At 44.8% G+C, this 20,873-nt stretch overlaps 1 protein-coding gene across 3 annotated transcripts in view; it reads left to right on the plus strand.

Annotated features, from left to right (window-relative positions):
* Positions 1-20,873, plus strand: part of LOC311123660 (vasorin-like) — a 43,456-nt gene that overhangs the window by 15,030 nt on the left and 7,553 nt on the right. For 2 of the 3 annotated variants that reach the window (XM_084197902.1, XM_084197903.1), the window contains exon 2: positions 4-72. The exons of the other annotated variant lie outside the window; for it this stretch is intronic. The gene's annotated coding sequence lies outside the window, so the exon portion shown is untranslated. The remainder of the gene's footprint in view (positions 1-3; positions 73-20,873) is intronic. 3 annotated transcript variants of the gene reach the window in all.

Genomic DNA, 20,873 nt, shown 5'->3' on the forward strand with positions numbered 1-20,873 from the left:
CAGATAGAGGGGACACCACCACTGGCCCCAGTCAAAGTGAAGTGAAACAGGAGGAGACATCTTGTTTAGTGGGTAAGTTAAGGGTTAATTGTTTGACTGTCCATTTCACTCCTCTTCAATGTTTATATGACAGAGTAGTTAAGTTGCTATACTACAAAAAATACTTAACAACTAATAGTACTTTATCCATATGAAACAAGATGATACAAGATTATTGTCAACATACACGTTTTAGTTCACTTCAGAAGTAGCATAGGGTTACATTTTTGGCCCATTTCTGAATGAGGAAACAGTCCTGTTGAATGATTGCGTTCAGAGTTTCCAGAAAGCACACTTGGCTATTGACAGTGTTAACCTCAACACATTCCTTCCTCATGAGTCCCCTTCACATTTGACTGAGTCCCTCAATGACAAGTTGTCTACCTACCTACAACATGGGTCAGACTGAGAGCACACACACATGCTATTTACTGAGCGGAGAGAGCTGTTGAAGAAGTATGGAGGGGGTGTGTTGGGGGGGGAGAGAACACGGCTGGCTGGTTTGGAAGTTATAAAGTCTAAGAGCAGTGGTAGTAAGGGAACAGGATGGTGTGTGTGTGTGTGTATATCAGTATGTGTGTGATGGTCTATAAAACTGCAGGCAGGGGAGGCTTATTCAATCACTGGTGATAATTGCCCCTCTCCACGCCCCTGGGCCGGTCCATTATAGATGGAGGGGGGGTGTGTCTGGTCCTGCTGGGATGGTCCATTATGTGAGGGAGGCGGAGTGTGTCTGGGTCAAGCTGTGGTCTGGTCCAGCAGTCAGGCCCTTGGGCAGCGGGGGCGCTCTGTCCGCCCACCTGACCCCCTCCGCCCTCCATCCCTATTGTCCTCCCCTGTTGTTGAGGTCTGACAGGGACTGTGCAGGCTTGTAAAGTCTGCTCTGCTTTTCTCACCCCCTCCTCTCCTTTCTGACCCAGAACACAGCCCACTGCTCAAGGCCTGTCTGGAATTACTACACTCACTGATTGCCTTACAACCGCCTCCACCTTTCCCTCCTCCCCACTCCTCAAACCTCAGAGAGAGACAGAGAGAGAGCTCTGTGAGGCATGCAGTAAGTTCCTCTCTTGGGCAGACTGCACACAGACACACACACAGACAGAGAGAGGGGCTGTATCTGTGTGTGTCTCCTAACCATAGAGTGTGTGAAAACGGCTCTGAAGTGCAGTTAAAGTATGGGGCTATGACAGGGTTGAGCTCATAGTGACTAGGGAGGGTCTGTCTTTTCCATTACTGAGGATATATATCTGCTCCTGGATGGGTCTGATAGAGGCCTGTGGGTTTTATATTTCAATATAAAGCAAACAAATACAGGAATGAGCAAATAAGGATGTACCATGGTCGGTCTGTCTGTCTTTCTCCCTACCTCCCTCCCTTCTTCCTCCATATCTCTCTCTCTCTGTCTCTGTCTCTGTCTCTCTCTCTCTCTCTCTCTCTCTCTCTCTCTCTCGTCTAAAACAGAGAGCACGGCACACCTGTTGCACGTTCATTGCAGTGTTCCAGGGTCACAGTGATATAACCTTGTTGACAGATCTCTCAGCCTCAGAGTAGTGACAGCAGTAGAGACAGCACTGGCAGAAGCAGATAGCAGTGAGCTCAGGAGGCAGTCAAGGCCACCCCGGGCCAAGCCAAGCTGACATGTTGAAGCTAGATGTGGTTGATTGGTTGTGCTATGAGGCCCTGGCAAGTGACCAATATAGCGAGATGTGTTCTCACAATGCATTCTTTTGTTACAGTTTAATCAGCCAAAGAGATCTTCTTGTCATATTTATCAGTGTGTGTGTGTGTGTATGCGTTTTATGGGATAAAGCCCCTAGGCTAGAATGACTTGAAAAATCACAAACAGTCATTTCTACAGTACAGTAAACTACAGACCTGTAAAACAGGTAGGTAGGTCTGTAAACACAGGCCTATTGTCAAAGAATGAGGAAAGAAAAGTGTAAATCTGTATTTGTGAGTAAACACTACACTGTTCTCAAGTTCCTTGGTGTCCACATCACCAACGAACTATCATGGTCCAAACACACCAAGACAGTCGTGAAGAGGGCACGACAAAGCCTATTCCCCCTCAGGAGACTGAAAAGATTTGGCATGGGTCCTCAGATCCTCAAAAAATTCTACAGCTGCACCATCGAGAGCATCCTGACTGGTTGCATCACCGCCTGGTATGGCAACTGCTTGGCCTCCGACCGCAAGGCACTACAGAGGGTAGTGCGTACGGCCCAGTACATCACTGGGGCCAAGCTTCCTGCCATCCAGGACCTCTATACCAGGCGGTGTCAGAGGAAGGCCCTCAAAATTGTCAAAGACTCCAGCCACCCTAGTCATAGACTGTTCTCTCTGCTACCGCACGGCAAGCGGTACCGGAGTGCCAAGTCTAGGTCCAAAAGACTTCTCAACAGCTTCTACCCCCAAGCCATAAGACTCCTGAACAGCTAATCATGGCTACCCAGACTATTTGCACTGCCCCCCCACCCCATCCTTTTTACGCTGCTGCTACTCTGTTAATTATTTATGCATAGTCACTTTAACTCTACCCACATGTACATATTACTTCAACTACCTCAACTAGCCGGTGCCCCCGCACATTGACTCTGCACACTTTTTTTGTTGTTGTTTTATTTTTACTTTTTTTGTTAAAAATAAATGCACTGTTGGTTAAGGGCTGTAAGTAAGCATTTCACTGTAATGTCTGCACCTGTTGTATTCGGCGCATGTGACCAATACAATTTGATTTGATTTGACACAGACACTACTGGCTACAACCCAAAGCCCTCTCTTACCCTCCAGATCAGTCTACATACACCATGTGACTTCATGACTACCTAGGTCCTAGACAGACGTGGAGAGAGATAATTAGGTTACGATGACTGATGTAGTCAATGCCACCACCTAGACCTACACAAATCAAATCAGAGTTTATTGGTCGCGTATACTCATTTGCATCTACTCCACAGATTGATAAGTAAGACACGGTGACAATTAAGTTAGCAACAACAACCAATTAAATTGTCAATAGCCACACCCAAAGGTGTGGTTACCCTAGCACTAACACACTTGATTCAACAAATCTCATCATCAAGGCTTTTATTACTAGCACTAACACACTTGATTCAACAAATCATCTCATCATCAAGGCTTTTATTACTAGCACGAACACACTTGATTCAACAAATCATCTCATCATCAAGGCTTTTATTACTAGCACGAACACACTTGATTCAACTAATCATCTCATCATCAAGGCTTTTATTACTAGCACGAACACACTTGATTCAACTAATCATCTCATCATCAAGGCTTTCATTACTTGAATCAGGTGTGTTAGTGCTAGGGCAAAAACTAAAGAGTGCCACCCCTATGGGTCCCCAGGGCCAGGATAGGAAAACACTGACCTAGATAAACTCCACAGATTTATCTAAATTGGAAACAGTGACGATGAGTCTAACAAATGATATTGTCAATCGCCAGGTCCACAGCCAAGTGGCTAAACAATTTACTCCTCCTCTCATCGACACTGTCCCCATTGTGTCCCTAGTGTCACACATTGTCCCATTGCTGGCATCTCTGGCATTCTTTACTGTCACGGTGACCTTTCCGTTAAAACACCTTCAAGACAAGAACAAGAACTACATCATCATCTAAAGCTGATTGACACAAATCCCTTCACTGTTCTAAGAAGAGGTCATCTGTGACATTTATCCTGTCAAGTCAATTTAAACGTCATTGTCCCCTGGAGGGAAATACAGTGTAATTGTGCAGCCAGGAGTACATAAGATGCAATACATACTTTTAAGTCTTTGGCTTTCTGTCTGTCTCTCCCTCCCTCCCTCCCTCCCTCCCTCGTAACTGCTACTACACGGCTCATTGGTAGAGAGAGACATGTACGTGTGTGTTTGTGTGTTTGTGTGTTTGTGTGTGTTTGTGTGTGTGTGTGTGTGGAGAGGTTACTGGTGTCCTAAAGAAGACATTTAGAAGAGGGGGGGAGAGAAAATAGGGGAACAGGGGATGATCAGGTGTGAGAACAGATGTGCTATGAGGCTGATGATGCCCCTGAGTTCAACAGCTTCAGACATTTGTGTCTCAGGATATGTTGATGGGGTATGTGTGACTGTGTATTTCTTCAGAATAGCCTGTCCAGGTTACTCAGGACATTGTGCCATGTCCACTAAGTTTCACATTAGTCAAGTTGTAGTGCCAAGTATCACATCAGCTGCTATGTATAGAGTCCATCATCTGATCATTATCAGCTCACTGGAAATCCTGATTTCTCCACAGCCTGTATATTTGTTAACATTCCTCCTGTACTCACCCTCCACATGAACAGACCTGATGAGGGGATGGGAGGAGAGGAGGAGGAAAGAAGGAGGTGGAGAGGTGATGGGCGAGGTGAATTTACAGACGTATTTTGTGATGTGGTGGTGAAAGAATGCTACTGCTTGTTAGTTACCTGCCTGCTCCTTGATTAACTGCAGGTTAATTGTGAGACGGCTGTGTGTGTGTGTGTGTGTGTGTGTGTGTGTGTGTGTGTGTGTGTGCTGCTGTGGCGGTGGCTGCGGTGACATCAGTGCTATGACAGAAATGTGGTTGGCACATTCTACAGGGTATTGGCTAAACCCCCTCTGGAGACATGGGGTGCCAGAGGTATTTGGTAGGAGGTGACATGATAGGGCAGGGGGACAGTGGCGCGTGTAGCCAGAGGGAAGGACAGCCAGACAGAGGGACACTGTGACAGAATCACTCCGAGAGTGTGTGTTTGTTTATCCTCAGGTGATGTGTGTGTATTTCCCTCAGTCTGTCTGGCCACGGACTGCATGTGTCATAAACACTTCAATTTAGTTGATTTTACCTTTGAACTTTGTTGCAACAGTAGAAGTTCAGGGTTCAGAGGGAGAAAGGTCAAACTGAATGTGAACATACATATTCAGTTATAGGTACCTACAATCTACATTTGACTGTTGAACAGAGGGACTAGGGTAGGACTGAATGTGAACATACATGTACATAATCAGTATCTGAATATGCTCTGATTCTTAAGAAATAAACAAGCCTCTATTTGACCAGGAGATAAATCTTGAGGTTCAGACCCTCTTTTTCAAGAAAGACCGGGCAAGAGGGTCCCAAAAATAAATACAATTCTCTGCTAAGAGAGAGAAAGCAGAATTGTGAGTCAGGTAAATCACTGATCAAAACAATGTTTGATCTCCTGGATAGCTTTAAAGTTAAAAATAAGTTGAACTTATGTCAAGATAAATAGTTAATCATACCAGTAATATCAGGTGGTGATGATGAATCAGTGTTCCATTCAAAGACATGTAGCAATAAAACAGAGGTAAAGACAGGATGATGAAAACAAGGTATGGAGAGAGAGAGAGAGAGAGAGAGAGAGAGAGAGAGAGAGAGAGAGAGAGAGAGAGAGAGAGAGAGAGAGAGAGAGAGAGAGAGAGAGAGAGAGAGAGAGAGAGAGAGAGAGATTGGAGTGTGCACATCACACCTGCTTTGTGTGTCAGCACACGGCTACGGAACAGGTCGAGCCGCCTCTAAACACTCCCTGACACACACACACGTGTGTGTCTCCAATACTCAAACACACACATCATGAAGACAAGTACACACCGTCCTCTGATACTCACACCCAGCAAACACACACACGCACAAAACAAACACTCACTCACGCCACAAGAATGTACACCTTCTGGATTGCGTTATTGAAAACCGACAACTGACACAAGTCACGCGCTACTGCTTTCCCTGTACCCATTCACTTACATCATATTCATTAGATAGTTATTAGTTAGTTATATTATATGATTAAATCAAATAAAAGTGTATTGGTCGCGTACACAGTTTAGCAGATGTTATAGTGAGTGTAGCGAAATGCTTTTGTTACTAGCTCCTAACAATGCAGTAAAATGAAGTAAAATGTCAACAAGTACGCAAATGATCCCCCCCAAATATTTAACAAATCTTGAAACGTCAGAACGAATCTAATTAACCCACATAGCATAATCAAAATGCAATCTATACGTATCTACACCGGATGAATTTACACAAGATATACTAAGAATGATATGTACAGCAGTAGATATATTAGAGTGAGCTACAGTGGGGGAAAAAAGTATTTAGTCAGCCACCAATTGTGCAAGTTCTCCCACTTAAAAAGATGAGAGAGGCCTGTAATTTTCATCATAGGTACACGTCAACTATGACAGACAAATTGAGAGAAAAAAATTCCAGAAAATCACATTGTAGGATTTTTAATGAATTTATTTGCAAATTATGGTGGTAAATAAGTATTTGGTCACCTACAAACAAGCACGATTTCTGGCTCTCACAGACCTGTAACTTCTTCTTTAAGAGGCTCCTCTGTCCTCCACTCGTTACCTGTATTAATGGCACCTGTTTGAACTTGTTATCAGTATAAAAGACACCTGTCCACAACCTCAAACAGTCACACTCCAAACTCCACTATGGCCAAGACCAAAGAGCTGTCAAAGGACACCAGAAACAATATTGTAGACCTGCACCAGGCTGGGAAGACTGAATCTGCAATAGGTAAGCAGCTTGGTTTGAAGAAATCAACTGTGGGAGCAATTATTAGGAAATGGAAGACATACAAGACCACTGATAATCTCCCTCGATCTGGGGCTCCACGCAAGATCTCACCCCGTGGGGTCAAAATGATCACAAGAACGGTGAGCAAAAATCCCAGAACCACACGGGGGGACCTAGTGAATGACCTGCAGAGAGCTGGGACCAAAGTAACAAAGCCTACCATCAGTAACACACTACGCCGCCAGGGACTCAAATCCTGCAGTGCCAGACGTGTCCCCCTGCTTAAGCCAGTACATGTCCAGGTCCGTCTGAAGTTTGCTAGAGTGCATTTGGATGATCCAGAAGAGGATTGGGAGAATGTCATATGGTCAGATGAAACCAAAATATAACTTTTTGGTAAAAACTCAACTCGTCGTGTTTGGAGGACAAAGAATGCTGAGTTGCATCCAAAGAACACCATACCTACTGTGAAGCATGGGGGTGGAAACATCATGCTTTGGGGCTGTTTTTCTGCAAAGGGACCAGGACGACTGATCCGTGTAAAGGAAAGAATGAATGGGGCCATGTAACGTGAGATTTTGAGTGAAAACCTCCTTCCATCAGCAAGGGCATTGAAGATTAAACGTGGCTGGGTCTTTCAGCATGACAATGATCCCAAACACACCGCCCGGGCAACGAAGGAGTGGCTTCGTAAGAAGCATTTCAAGGTCCTGGAGTGGCCTAGCCAGTCTCCAGATCTCAACCCCATAGAAAATCTTTGGAGGGAGTTGAAAGTCCGTGTTGCCCAGCGACAGCCCCAAAACATCACTGCTCTAGAGGAGATCTGCATGGAGGAATGGGCCAAAATACCAGCAACAGTGTGTGAAAACCTTGTGAAGACTTACAGAAAACGTTTGACCTGTGTCATTGCCAACAAAGAGTATATAACAAAGTATTGAGAAACTTTTGTTATTGACCAAATACTTATTTTCCACCATAATTTGCAAATAAATTCATTAAAAATCCTACAATGTGATTTTCTGGATTTTTTTTTCTCATTTTGTCTGTCATAGTTGACGTGTACCTATGATGAAAATTACAGGCCTCTCTCATCTTTTTAAGTGGGAGAACTTGCACAATTGGTGGCTGACTAAATACTTTTTTTCCCCACTGTATTTCAAGAATCCAATATATAAATAAATATGCGGTGTGTATAAACAGTGTAACTAAAATTCAATGTACAATAGTAGAAATATTAGAATGAGCTATGTGAAGAATACAGTATTTAAATACACAGTACAAAACCCCCATGACAAAATGGATAGAATTGCAGAAATGTTGCGGAATATAAATATATATGGACAGTATATGAATGGTGTGTATAGACAGTATGGACAGTATGTGAATGGTGTGTATAGAAAGTATGGACCATATGTGAATGGTGTGTATAGACAGTATGTGAATGGTGTGTATAGACAGTATGGACAGTATATGAATGATGTGTATAGACAGTATGGACAGTATGTGAATGGTGTGTATAGACAGTATGGACATTATATGAATGGTGTGTATAGACAGTATATGAATGGTGTGTATAGACAGTATGGACAGTATATGAATGGTGTGTATAGACAGTATATGAATGGTGTGTATAGACAGTATGGACAGTATATGAATGGTGTGTATAGACAGTATGGACAGTATATGAATGGTGTGTATAGACAGTATATGAATGGTGTGTATAGACAGTATAGACAGTATATGAATGGTGTGTATAGACAGTATAGACAGTATGTGAATAGAAAAGGTGTGTACAGCAGTAGTTATATAGGATGAGCCATGACTAGAATACAGTATATACATATGAAGTGGGTAAAACATGATGTAAACATTATTAAAGTGACCAGTGTTCAATGACTCTATGACCTATTGTTTGTCTGTTTCCCCTCAACCCTTCCCATTTCCAGCAGTACCAGCTGCTAACCCCAGCCTCCTGCATCCCAGCCCAGGTCAGACTACAGGGCTGTATAGTAGTGGCCCTTGTGGACATATATCTCCTTCATGACCTGAAGACTATAGAGTTCAGGGTTCACCTTAACACTGTGGCTTCTTCCTGCTCCCCAACACCCCAACAAGCCATCAAATCCTCACTCCTCCTCCTCCTCTCCCCTCCTCACCCCTCAACCCCCTACCACCAGAAAGGAAGAGTCGTCAGTGAGAGGGAGAGAGAGAGAAAAAGGGAGAGAGAGAGAGAGAGAAAGATGACGAGAGAGGGGTAGAAAGAGAGTTCTCACACAGAGAGAGGCGTCTACGTCGGTTTGCTTTTATGACACATTGGTGTGTGACGGATTCTGGGTCAAGCAGAGTGGTCTCCAAGGCTTGGGGTCACCCTGTATGGGTCAGTTGTGAACTTAGTAAAGAGAGGGGCAAGTGGGCTAGTAGCTGTTTAAAGCTGACTGACCTGGGAACTGGGGCAAACCAGTGTTCTATGACCAGAGCCAATCTCTAAAGAATAGTCACAATCTAAATCTGATCCAGAAAACTAAGCGTATCAGTTGTAACTTGAGCACAGAGAGGCTAGTGGTGTACTGTATAGTAGCTGTCCCTAACTGACCTCAGACCTGCGTGTTAGCGTTCTAATTTAATTGTGTTCATTATCTAGTAATTCTATGTCTATGTCCCTGACTGACATATAGTGTATGACTGGAACAGGACAGGGTTCTATAACCAGAGACAGTCTCTATCTGAAGAATAGTCATAGTTCACATCTGATCCAGAATCAGATCAGGAAACCAGTTTTTTTCACTAAACAGAGACAGGAGTTAGGGTATGGGATCAAACGTTAGTTCAAAACCCATCACAAATGAAAGGAGGATGCAGACCTATCCATTGTTCATTGTCTCTGCACGCTTTGTATGAATGAGATATTTTTGCATGGTAAAGTACAGACGCCTAATGGGCTAGTCTCTCACCACGTCTCTGTATAAAGAGCTGTGATTGGATAATCAGCCAATTGACCACAGAGATGGTAGGTGTGTAACAGAGGGCTGCTTTGTGTCCATGTGAGTGGGTTGTGACCTCACTGACTTTATCAGTCAGAAAGTTCAAGGGTCACAGGGCTGGGTCACCTCATCACTGCTGACGGAAGATTTAACAGTGCTGACTGAGGAAGGCGACGGCAGCTATGTGTCAATACCTATACGACCTACAAAGAGCAAGACAGGGGGTTAGTGTGTGTGTGTGAATCTCATCCAAAGGGATCTTGTGGTCCTCTGTAGCTCAGCTGGTAGAGCACGGCGCTTGTAACGCCAAGGTAGTGGGTTCGATCCCCGGGACCACCCATACACAAAAATGTATGCACGCACGACTGTAAGTCGCTTTGGATAAAAGCGTCTGCTAAATGGCATATTATTATTATTATTATTATCTTGTCCGGCATCTAGAATCCCTTATTCTGCAGTATCTCTTTAGAGAAAGAAAGGATTTAAACTGACCCTCAGACCTAAAAGCTCAGAGGAGGTATAGACAACATTTCCTTTAGGATTTAAACTGACCCTCAGACCTAAAAGCTCAGAGGAGGTATAGACAACATTTCCTTTAGGATTTAAACTGACTCTCAGACCTAAAAGCTCAGAGGAGGTATAGACAACATTTCCTTTAGGATTTAAACTGACCCTCAGACCTAAAAGCTCAGAGGAGGTATAGACAACATTTCCTTTAGGATTTAAACTGACTCTCAGACCTAAAAGCTCAGAGGAGGTATAGACATCTGCTAACACAGACCATTGTCTGGCCTGGCCATCGTCCGCCTCTCTTCTCCTCCTTCCGTTCCCCCTCTCCCAGCCTTGCTCCCTGGGGATGAAGCAGCCAAGGTAGCTCTGAAGCTTGGAGGATTTAGCCTGGGTCACATGAGTTGTACAGACACACTTTGGAGGTTTTGGGTTTCGAAATGCCCCGGAGGAGAAAGGGCACCTGTTGTGGTGGTGGGGCCGGTAGGTGGGCAGGAGGCTCAAGTGTGTGTGTGTTTCTGTTTCTGCATGTGTGCATGTGTGTTTGTGCATGTAATGGGTGTGTGCCTGTTTCAAACAGGCCCTGTTATCTCTCTTGTTTCGGTGGAGGGTTACACAAAGGACACAGTCGCTTTAGCAGCAGTGGAAACAGCCAATCTGACTCTGACCCCTGACCTCTATGACTAGTAATATGGCTCATTGCTCTCAGGGCTTTGTTTTCCTCGCAGGTGATGGTTATCTAATTAGATGCATTAGTTAGGGCAGTGTTTTCCAAACCTCTCCTCAAGCACCCCTAGTCGTTCCATCTATTTAATGTTTTTCAGTACAAGCACACTACAAGCACACCTGATTGGTCAACCAATCACCAAGCCCTTCATTAGTTGAATCAGGTGTGCTAGCTCTTCTAATACATAAAATAAGTGGAAATGTTGAGCGTCTGCAAGGAGAGGTTTTGGAGAGCAATTGCAGAAACCAATGTGTTGCAGATGCTATCTCAACCATTGTGTGTTCATTGGTGTGTAGCCATCTCTGGTGGTGCTGGTAACCACTGTTTACTGGTGTGTCGCCATCTCTGGTGGTGCTGGTGACCAGTGTTTCCTGGTGAGCCAGAGACTAACACAGTTAGGGAGTCTGAAGGAACACACAATGATGAGTTACTAGGGAGAGAGATAGTATGCTGAGTTACTAGGGAGAGAGATAGTATGCTGAGTTACTAGGGAGAGAGATATTATGCTGAGTTACTAGGGAGAGAGATAGTATGCTGAGTTACTAGGGAGAGAGATAGTATGCTGAGTGCCTAGCTACCAGAGTCCTTTTATGCTGGGACCTTGTCTTCTAAGGGAACAATGCTAGTAGTCTAGAGCATTAATAACAATCTGATCTCCAATACTACAGAGCGAGAGCTCAGTCCTCTAGGATATAATAATTTTACCCCTGTTAGATTCACTGCAGCAGTGCAGCATCCCCCTAACATTGGGCTCAAGCAGTTTCTATGGATTTACTGCAGTGTACAGCACTAGGGACGTGTATACATAACAATCCTAAAAGATCACCTCAGCAGCCATGGGAACACTGGTGTTGAGGTCTATCTGCCCCCTGTGACCTCCTCCTCTTACCCCCATCCCCCAAGCTGCTCTCCTGTGAGGTGAAACAGGAGTGCCCCCACCCCCAAGCGCCGCCCATCCTAACTCCACTGTCAGTACCCCCCTCCCCCCTCCCCACAGCTGGACCCTGTTACCCACAATGCACCGAGGAAGGGTCGTCCCTCAACATGTCAGCGCCGTCCCATAAACCAGAGCCCCCCCGTGACACGGAGAAAGGGAGCGAGGGAGCAGCAGATGATAAATGGGTAAAAGGGGATTATTGAGATAAAATGGAGGGAGTAAAGTAGGACAGAAGAAAAGAGAGACGTGTTCTGGAGGAGTTTCTGAATTCTGACGTGTGAATCCATGAAGACACTGTTGTCGATGCCCTCGGATAGTTTGGTAAACTGAAACTCTGCATTTAAGTGTGGTGTACAGTCATACCGTCAAACGAATTTCGCAAGCTGCTGCACACAACTCTCTCTCTCTGGTATTATGTCAGGTCCACCACAAGAAAAGGGCCTGTTCAGGCCACATCCCAACATGCTATCCCAGCTCTCACTACCAGCCTGATGGATGTCAGGAGATTTCGTTCCTTCAAACGGGCGCTTAACGAATGGCAGGTCTGCTTCGCCTCCACATCCTGCCTTTCTCAGGCTCTGATGTTTTATCTTCCTCTCTTTTCTCTTTCTCTCATTGGCCCCTGTTGTCTGAGATTGATGGTTTTGACTGGGACTGTCCTGCTAGGACAGCGTGACGGCCGTACCATTAGAGACCCACAGCCAGGGGAATGTGGGAAAGGTGACAGTGTTAAGATCTTAGAAGTGAGGCTGGGTTACTGCTCTGTTCTGTGGGGAGATCAAGGGGAGATAGGTGTGATTTAGTAGATGTCTGCTCCCCCGCGCACACGCACACGCACACAAACACGCACACACACAGATTCACAATACAGCCTCTCCACATGGCCCTGGCTTCTGTCCTTTCACTGGAGATAAGGGCTCTTGACGTTGGGCCCTGGGCCTGGGAGGCCCTGGGAAGCTGTAATTGCTGAGGCTCCACTTTCTTCTCCCATGCAGGCTAGACCTTTAAACCCACCACTTCACTGACTACTGACAGGACCGACCGTTTCTCCTGGACCTTTAAACCCACCTTAGCCCTCCCCTTCACTGACTACTGACAGGACCGACCCTTCTTTCTGTTTGTCCTGGACCTTTAAACCCACCTCAGCCCTCCACGTCCCTGACTACTGACAGGACCGATCCTTCTTTCTGTTTGTCCTGGACCTTTAAACCCACCTCAGCCCTCCCCTTCCCTGACTACTGACAGGACCGACCCTTCTTTCTGTTTCTCCTGGACCTTTAAACCCACCTCAGCCCTCCCCTTCCCTGACTACTGACAGGACCGACCCTTCTTTCTGTTTCTCCTGGACCTTTAAACCCACCTCAGCCTTCCACTTCCCTGACTACTGACAGGACCGACCCTTCTTTCCTCTCCTTTTTTCTGTTTCTCCTGGATTGTTGGAACTTTCTTTTCTATCCCTCTCTCCCTTTGGTTCCCCCTGTTTTGTTGCAGAGAGAAAGAGAGAGAGCAGGGAGAGAGAGAAAGAGAGAGCAGGGAGAGAAAGAGAGAGCAGGGAGAGAGAGAGAGAACAGGGAGAGAGAGAGCAGGGAGAGAGAGAGAGAACAGGGAGAGAGAGAGAACAGGGAGAGAGAGAGAGAAAGTAGGGAGAGAGAGAACAGGGAGAGAGTGAGAGAGAGAGAACAGGGAGAGAGAAAGAGAGAGAGAGAACAGGGAGAGAGAGAGAGAGAGAGAACAGGGAGAGAGAGAGAGAGAGAGAGAGAGAGAGAGAGAGAGAGAGAGAGAGAGCAGGGAGAGAGAGAGAGAATCACCTACAGAGAGATGAACTTGGAGAAGAGTCCCCTAAGTAAGCTGGTCCTGGGGCTCTGTTCACAAACACAAACAGACCCCACAGAGCCCCAGGACAACAACAACAACACAATTAGACCCAACCAAATCATGAGAAAACAAAAAGAGAATTACTTGACACATTGGAAAGAACAAACAAAAAAACAGAGCAAACTAGAATGCTATTTGGCCCTAAACAGAGAGTACACAGTGGCAGAATACCTGACCACTGTGACTGACCCAAACTTAAGGAAAGCTTTGACTATGTACAGACACAGTGAGCATAGCCTTGCTATTGAGAAAGGCCGCCGTAGGCAGACCTGGCTCTCAAGAGAAGACAGGCTATGTGCACACTGCCCACAAAATGAGGTGGAAACTGAGCTGCACTTCCTAACCTCCTGCCAAATGTATGACCATATTAGAGACACATATTTCCCTCAGATTACAGCGATCCACAAAGAATTCGAAAACAAACCCAATTTTGATAAACTCCCTTATCTACTGGGTGAAAAACCACAGTGTGCCATCACAGCTGCAAGATTTGTGACCTGTTGCCACAAGAAAAGGGCAACCAGTGAAGAACAAACACCATTGTAAATACAACCCATATTTATGTTTATTTATTTTCCCATTTGTACTTTAACTATTTGCACATTGTTACAACACTGTATATATACATAATGACATTTGAAATGTCTTTATTCTTTTGAAACTTCTGAGTGTAATGTTTACCGTTAATATTTATTGTTTATTTCACTTTTGTTTACTATCTACTTCACTTGCTTTGGCAATGCTAACATATGTTTCCCATGCCAAAAAAGCCCTTAAATTGAATTGAATTGAATTGAGAGAACAGGGAGAGGGAGAACAGGGAGATAGAGAGAGAACAGAGAGAGAGAGAGAGAGAGAGAGAGAACAGAGAGAGAGAGAACAGAGAGAGAGAGAGAGAGAGAGAACAGAGAGAGAGAGAACAGAGAGAGAGAGAGAGAGAGAGAGAGAGAGAGAGAGAGAGAGAGAGAGAGATGGGGGAAGAAGGGAGGGAGGTAGGGAGAAAGACAGACAGACCGACCATGGTACATCCTTATTTGCTCATTCCTGTATTTGTTTGCTTTATATTGAAATATAAAACCCACAGGCCTCTATCAGACCCATCCAGGAGCAGATATATATCCTCAGTAATGGAAAAGACAGACCCTCCCTAGTCCCTATGAGCTCAACCCTGTCATAGCCCCATACTTTAACTGCACTTCAGAGCCGTTTTCACACACTCTATGGTTAGGAGACACACACAGATACAGCCTCTCTCTCTTATCTGCTCCTCTTCCCTTTATGTTTCTGTTCAGCTCTCAGCCGCATGTTTTTCTTGCACAGTGTTACGCAAAGATGTTATAAATATAAATAAATTGGTCATTTAGCAGACGCTCTTATCCAGAGCGACTTACAGGAGCAATTAGGGTTAAGTGCCTTGCTCAAGGGCACATCGACAGATTTTTCACCTAGTCGGCTCGGGGATTAGAACCAGCAACCTTTCGGTTACTGGCACAACGCTCTTAACCACTAAGCTACCTGCATACTCTCCTCTACCACAGACTAGTTAGGCTAGCTCCTGGCAGTACAGCACATTCATCAGCCTTTTCTAATAACTACGGTCAAATTCAAACCCAGAGAGCACAGATGTTATAACTATAGTTGAGTAATGAGAGTATGAACAAAGAAAGCCTTACTCCCATAGAGACACATATTGCTATGCATGTCCACTCTAGTGTTCTATTTAATTCTGTGCTTACTCCATTCACACATACAGTCAGTCAAGTCCCTAGTCTGTTTAGGTTTTCCCAGTTTTTCTTGGGGAATATATAGTTTTCCTAAAGGGAAAACGTCCTCTTAGTCTAACGTTGCAAGGGCCGAGTGTGTGTTTGTAGACAGATGAGATTCGGAGGAAGCTCCCTTTCAAACTCGGCTGCTGCACATCTCAGGAATGTTTCAAGTTTAAACAGAGGGGAGGGGCGATGAGCAGTGGAGACAGCAGAGAGGAAATTACAAGCCCGAGGAGAAGAGAGGCTGACGCTCAACGGCTGCATTCCTCCCAGGATGACAGCAGACCTGGGTTCAACCACTGTCCGAAATCTTCCAAATACTTTAAGCGTTTGCTTTAGCCTGCCTGGAGTGTCAGGTGGGCGTGGTTTGCACTTTTAGGACTTTTGTATTGGCTAAAGTATTTGAAATGATTTGAAATACTATTTGAACCCAGGTCTGGAACAGACATGACTATCCGTCAGGTCGGGTTAGCTGTATTCCGTACATTTCTATCTGCAACGTTTCATCTCACTGTCTATCTGTCTATTTCCTGTCTGTGTCCTCTTCCTCATCTAACGCTCCGACCCTTGACTTAATGCCACAGCGTCACCTGTCACTCAATGCAGAGGGATCAACGACAGCTCATAGTCTATTGACACAGTATTCACTGTATTATGTATTCATGCCAGGTTTAAATCTGCCTGGTTAGTGATCAGACCTGTAGAAGACACTCTGGTTAGAGTGATCAGACCTAGAAGTAAGAAACTGATCAGTTTTTCATTTTAGATGATAATGAATAAGAATATATGGACAGCACTCCTATTCTGAGACTCTTTATGAATCCTGGCCCTGGCGGTGTGTAGATAACTCCCTCTATCTCCCTCTCTGCCTGCCCCAGACTCATGGCTCCCTCTGGGTTATCAGATTCTCTGGACCCGCGTCGGACTGAGGCACAGTCAAATAAACACAGACCCCAGAGAGCAAGAATCCCAACATTGGGTTTCTTAGGAAAATATTCCAAACTTCATCTATTTAGCTCCCCTCCTTATGTCTCTCTCTCTCACACTTTCTTTCGTGTCAGCCTCCCCTCTCTCTCCTCCTCTCCCGACACTCATACCTCCATCTATACTGCATGGCTCCCTTGATCTTGTGTATTCTGGCCCTGCTCCCCTATACCCGTCCCCGGCCTGTATCCTCCAGCGCCTGGTTGGCTCCCTCTGTTCAGGGCGAGGTGTGATTGGTTGATGTTTGTTCTGTACCGCTTCTCACAAATACATCCATACTGTATGTGTCTATGTTGTGACAGACCTAGGTTCAAATAGTATTTGCTTTCTTTTAAATACTTTTGGTGTTCGATTGATTCTGCCTGGAGTGCCAGATGAGCGGGGCTTGCACTTTAGAGACTATTCCATTGGTTCCATTGCGCCAGGACAGCTTGCAAAAGTCTGTTGCTTGAGTCCCCCTTTCCCCAGCCTTCATCCCCTGTTATTCTTCCCCAATCCCTTTGTTTTCTCTTGTTCTCTCCTCACAGCACGGCAGATCCATCCAGCCACACTCTCTCCCCTTTCTGTCCTTCGCTCTGTCCTTCCATCTACCTCTTCATCATTTCCCAACTCTGTAATGCTACCAGTCCTCCTGCTTTTTGTTATAGACTGTATTTTCCTTCTGTTGACTTTATGGCTGAAGCAAAGGAAATACTCAAGCCACGTTTTAGAAGCTTCAGCAAAGGCACACATAAGCCGAACGAAGCCATAGTTAAGAACCTGCTCTGGTAGAAAACTCCTATTAATTTAGAATAACTTTATTTTCCTGTGAGGGAAGATCTATACACATGCAATGTTGAAGTGCAGTTCAGACGGACCACCAGTTACATGAGCATGGGCAGAAATCCATTACAATCCACTGAATACCATTATCAGTCCATTTAAATGTATTCCCCCAGGCGTTGTGTTTAAACCCATGGGATAACTATGACCCCTCACCCCTACTACCCATTACACTGTGGTCAAATGGCAGACTGCACCTCCATCAGATGCTATCTTCACTGTCTGAACAAGATTTTCCATAAACAATTACTAGGCCTATACCTAATGCTGATTGTGTCCAACACAGTACTTTTTACATTGTTGGCAAAAAAAAGTTAAGTTAGTACTTCTTGCACTGTTGGCAGAAGTTAAGAGGTATTTTTCGCAGAGTTAGCAGGTGTTAGCTGTTGATAGCTGTTATTGAGTTAACTGCTGGCTACTTTGTTAACCTGACCCAATGGCACTATACTAAAGCTACTTTATTGGTATTTGGCTGTATAACAACACATCTCTGCCCAGCCTTGGCTTTAACATGTAATGACTTGGAACATAACAATAGGAATGTGTAGCTAAGGAAATGCATCCAAGATATTACCACTACACCTCTCTTCTTTAACGCATCCAGTTTCAAGGAACTACAGGTGAAAAAAACATGGCCAGGAACTTTTTCATATCAAGGGTTGTGATTTCAAGGAAGAGTGGAAAGAGAAAAGAGAGGTATGTTGTAAGAGGAGGAAAATAACTTTCATGGCCTTTGTGTGTCCCACCCCCCTTTCCTCTTTCCCCTGCCTCCCAGCCCTTACATCTCCTCTCCAACTCTTGACATTCGAGGCTGTGTTTTTCGGTAAAGAAAATGTACAATCAAAATAAAGAACAGTAAAAGAGCACAGGGAAACTCCAGAGGGGGAAAAAACAAATTGCAGATATGCAGTGGAAGTGTACTCCGTGGCTCCGTTTCAACCGTAATATCTACTTGGCACAAGCCCTGTGCATTTTTGGTAGTTTTATATGGCCGCAACTAAAACCAGCTTTTGAAGGAAGAGGTTGCATGCCTGCCAGTGAATTAATGAAACGCTAGCCGCAAAAATGCTAAAAACCTGCTCTGTTTCATTCTGCAAAGTTCATCATATGTCATGGCCATCATCAGTGGGGTTAAATGATAACAGTGTTATTACACACAGGCGCCTACTGCTTGTGTTGTCTGCTGAGAGTAGGAGCTAGAATGAGAGACGGAACAAAGATAGAGAGAGTGATAAAGGTGAAGATGATGATGGTCCATTCATCGTTAGAGAGGCAAGGAAGCAGAGACAACTTTTTGGACAGATAAACTTGGACAAAAGATTTCCAGACTTTGGGAACAATGTGGAAATGGCCACAACAAAACAACCAGATTATTCTTCAATGTGACACAGAAGCAACTAGACCAAGTTTAATCAATTCAATCAGTAATGAACTAGAACAGTGTGATTAGCTATAAGCTAATGACTTGTTGTGGGCAGGCGGCTACAGTATGACCTAATGCAGGACGTGATAACGTGTCTCTCTGCAGGCAAAATACTCATATATCAAAGAGTTTGCAGAGAGAGGGGACCTTGAGACTGACTGGCAATGTTTAGTAAAAGTGGAAGGGTAAGGGCGGAAGTTACCGTAACCATGGTGGCACTATCTCTGTAGATCAGGGTTGTGTTTTCAGAGGGGAGAGTGTGATCTCTGCCTCACAATGTTGCTACAAGGTTGCAGCAAAGTTCTGCATTGGTTGAAAGGGTGGGTCAGTGCTACAAGTGAGGAAAGACAGAGGGAAAGAAAGGAAGAGCGCGATAGAAAGGAAAATTAATATGGGAAAGTTTCAGTCATTGTCTAGGACGTTTTTAGTGTTGCACCCTTTCAACCCATCAAGCAACTCAGAACAGAGAGTTATCTGGGAGTATTATGGGTAAATTTGTCAGGACAATCACTCCTATACAAGAAGAATCCAGGTAGTACCCCCAAACAGCAACTAAAGTCCCATTAAAATGGCGCTTAAGAAACTCCCTAAAGTGAACAAATTCAACCTGAAGCTACTTGAGGGTGTCTACATTTTCCACTAACACAGCGAGCAGGGCTCCTCCTCCCACCCACAATCCACTTAAATCATGAAATTTTTTCTAAATGTTGAAACCTGCTTTACCAAATAAAAGCAGCATTAAAAAGAAAAAGTGAAAACACTGCAGGTCGAAAAAAGGAATACTTGAATATAAATCAGATGATTGTGTCTCCGTGGCTCAGGTTTAAAGGGAGAGAAAATAATGGGCACCGTCGCAGTCTCCCTGCAGTGTCCAATAAAACCAAGCTTGGCGTATTTCACCCCGACATGAACTGCGGATATTAAACCCCCCCACACTGTCCTTATAAGCCCAGAGAGCGAGAGAGAGAAAGGTAGGGAGGGAGAGAAAGAGAGAGGTAGAGCGAGAGAAAGAGAGAGGTAGAGCGAGAGAGAGAGAGAGAGAAGGGGAGGACAGAAGGAGGAAAAATAGCAAAAAAAAGATTTTCACTCTCGCTCTACCTCAAGGCCACTAACCCGTGCGATGAATCCATCAGAACAAAGGATGATAAACGTCTTCAATGACTAACTTGAGCGGCTCGTCTTCCCTTTATCTGCCATCCATTCCCTCCTTTTTCTTTCCTCCTTTCCCTCGTTCTCTTTCAACTCAAGTCTAAGTTACAGTGGGGAGAACAAGTATTTGATACACTGCCGATTTTGCAGGTTTTCCTACTTACAAAGCATGTAAAGGTCTGTAATTTTTATCATAGTTACACTTCAACTGTGAGAGACGGAATCTAAAACAAAAATCCAGAAAATCACATTGTGTGATTTTTAAGTAATTAATTTGCATTTTATTGCATGACATAAGTATTTGATACATCAGAAAAGCAGAACTTAATGTTTGGTACAGAAACCTTTGTTTGCAATTACAGAGATCATACGTTTCCTGTAGGTCTTGACCAGGTTTGCACAAACTGCAGCAGGGATTTTGGCCCACTCCTCCATACAGACCTTCTCCAGATCCTTCAGGTTTCGGGGCTGTCGCTGGGCAATACGGACTTTCAGCTCCCTCCAAAGATTTTCTATTGGGTTCAGGTCTGGAGACTGGCTAGGCCACTCCAGGACCTTGAGATGCTTCTTACGGAGCCACTCCTTAGTTGCCCTGGCTGTGTGTTTCGGGTAGTTGTCATGCTGGAAGACCCAGCCACGACCCATCACTGAGGGAAGGAGGTTGTTGGCCAAGATCTCGCGATACATGGCCCCATCCATCCTCCCCTCAATACGGTGCAGTCGTCCTGTCCCCTTTGCAGAAAAGCATCCCCAAAGAATGATGTTTCCACCTCCATGCTTCACGGTTGGGATGGTGTTCTTGGGGTTGTACTCATCCTTCTTCTTCCTCCAAACACGGCGACTGGAGTTTAGACCAAAATGCTCTATTTTTGTCTCATCAGACCACATGACCTTCTCCCATTCCTCCTCTGGATCATCCAGATGGTCATTGGCAAATTTCAGACGGGCCTGGACATGCGCTGGCTTGAGCAGGGGGACCTTGCGTGCGCTTCAGGATTTTAATCCATGACGGCGTAGTGTGTTACTAATGGTTTTCTTTGAGACTGTGGTCCCAGCTCTCTTCAGGTCATTGACCAGGTCCTGCCGTGTAGTTCTGGGCTGATCCCTC

Source organism: Coregonus lavaretus (assembly GCF_964263955.1).
Source record: "Coregonus lavaretus genome assembly, contig: HAP1_SCAFFOLD_2620, whole genome shotgun sequence".
Lineage (NCBI taxonomy): Eukaryota > Metazoa > Chordata > Actinopteri > Salmoniformes > Salmonidae > Coregonus > Coregonus lavaretus.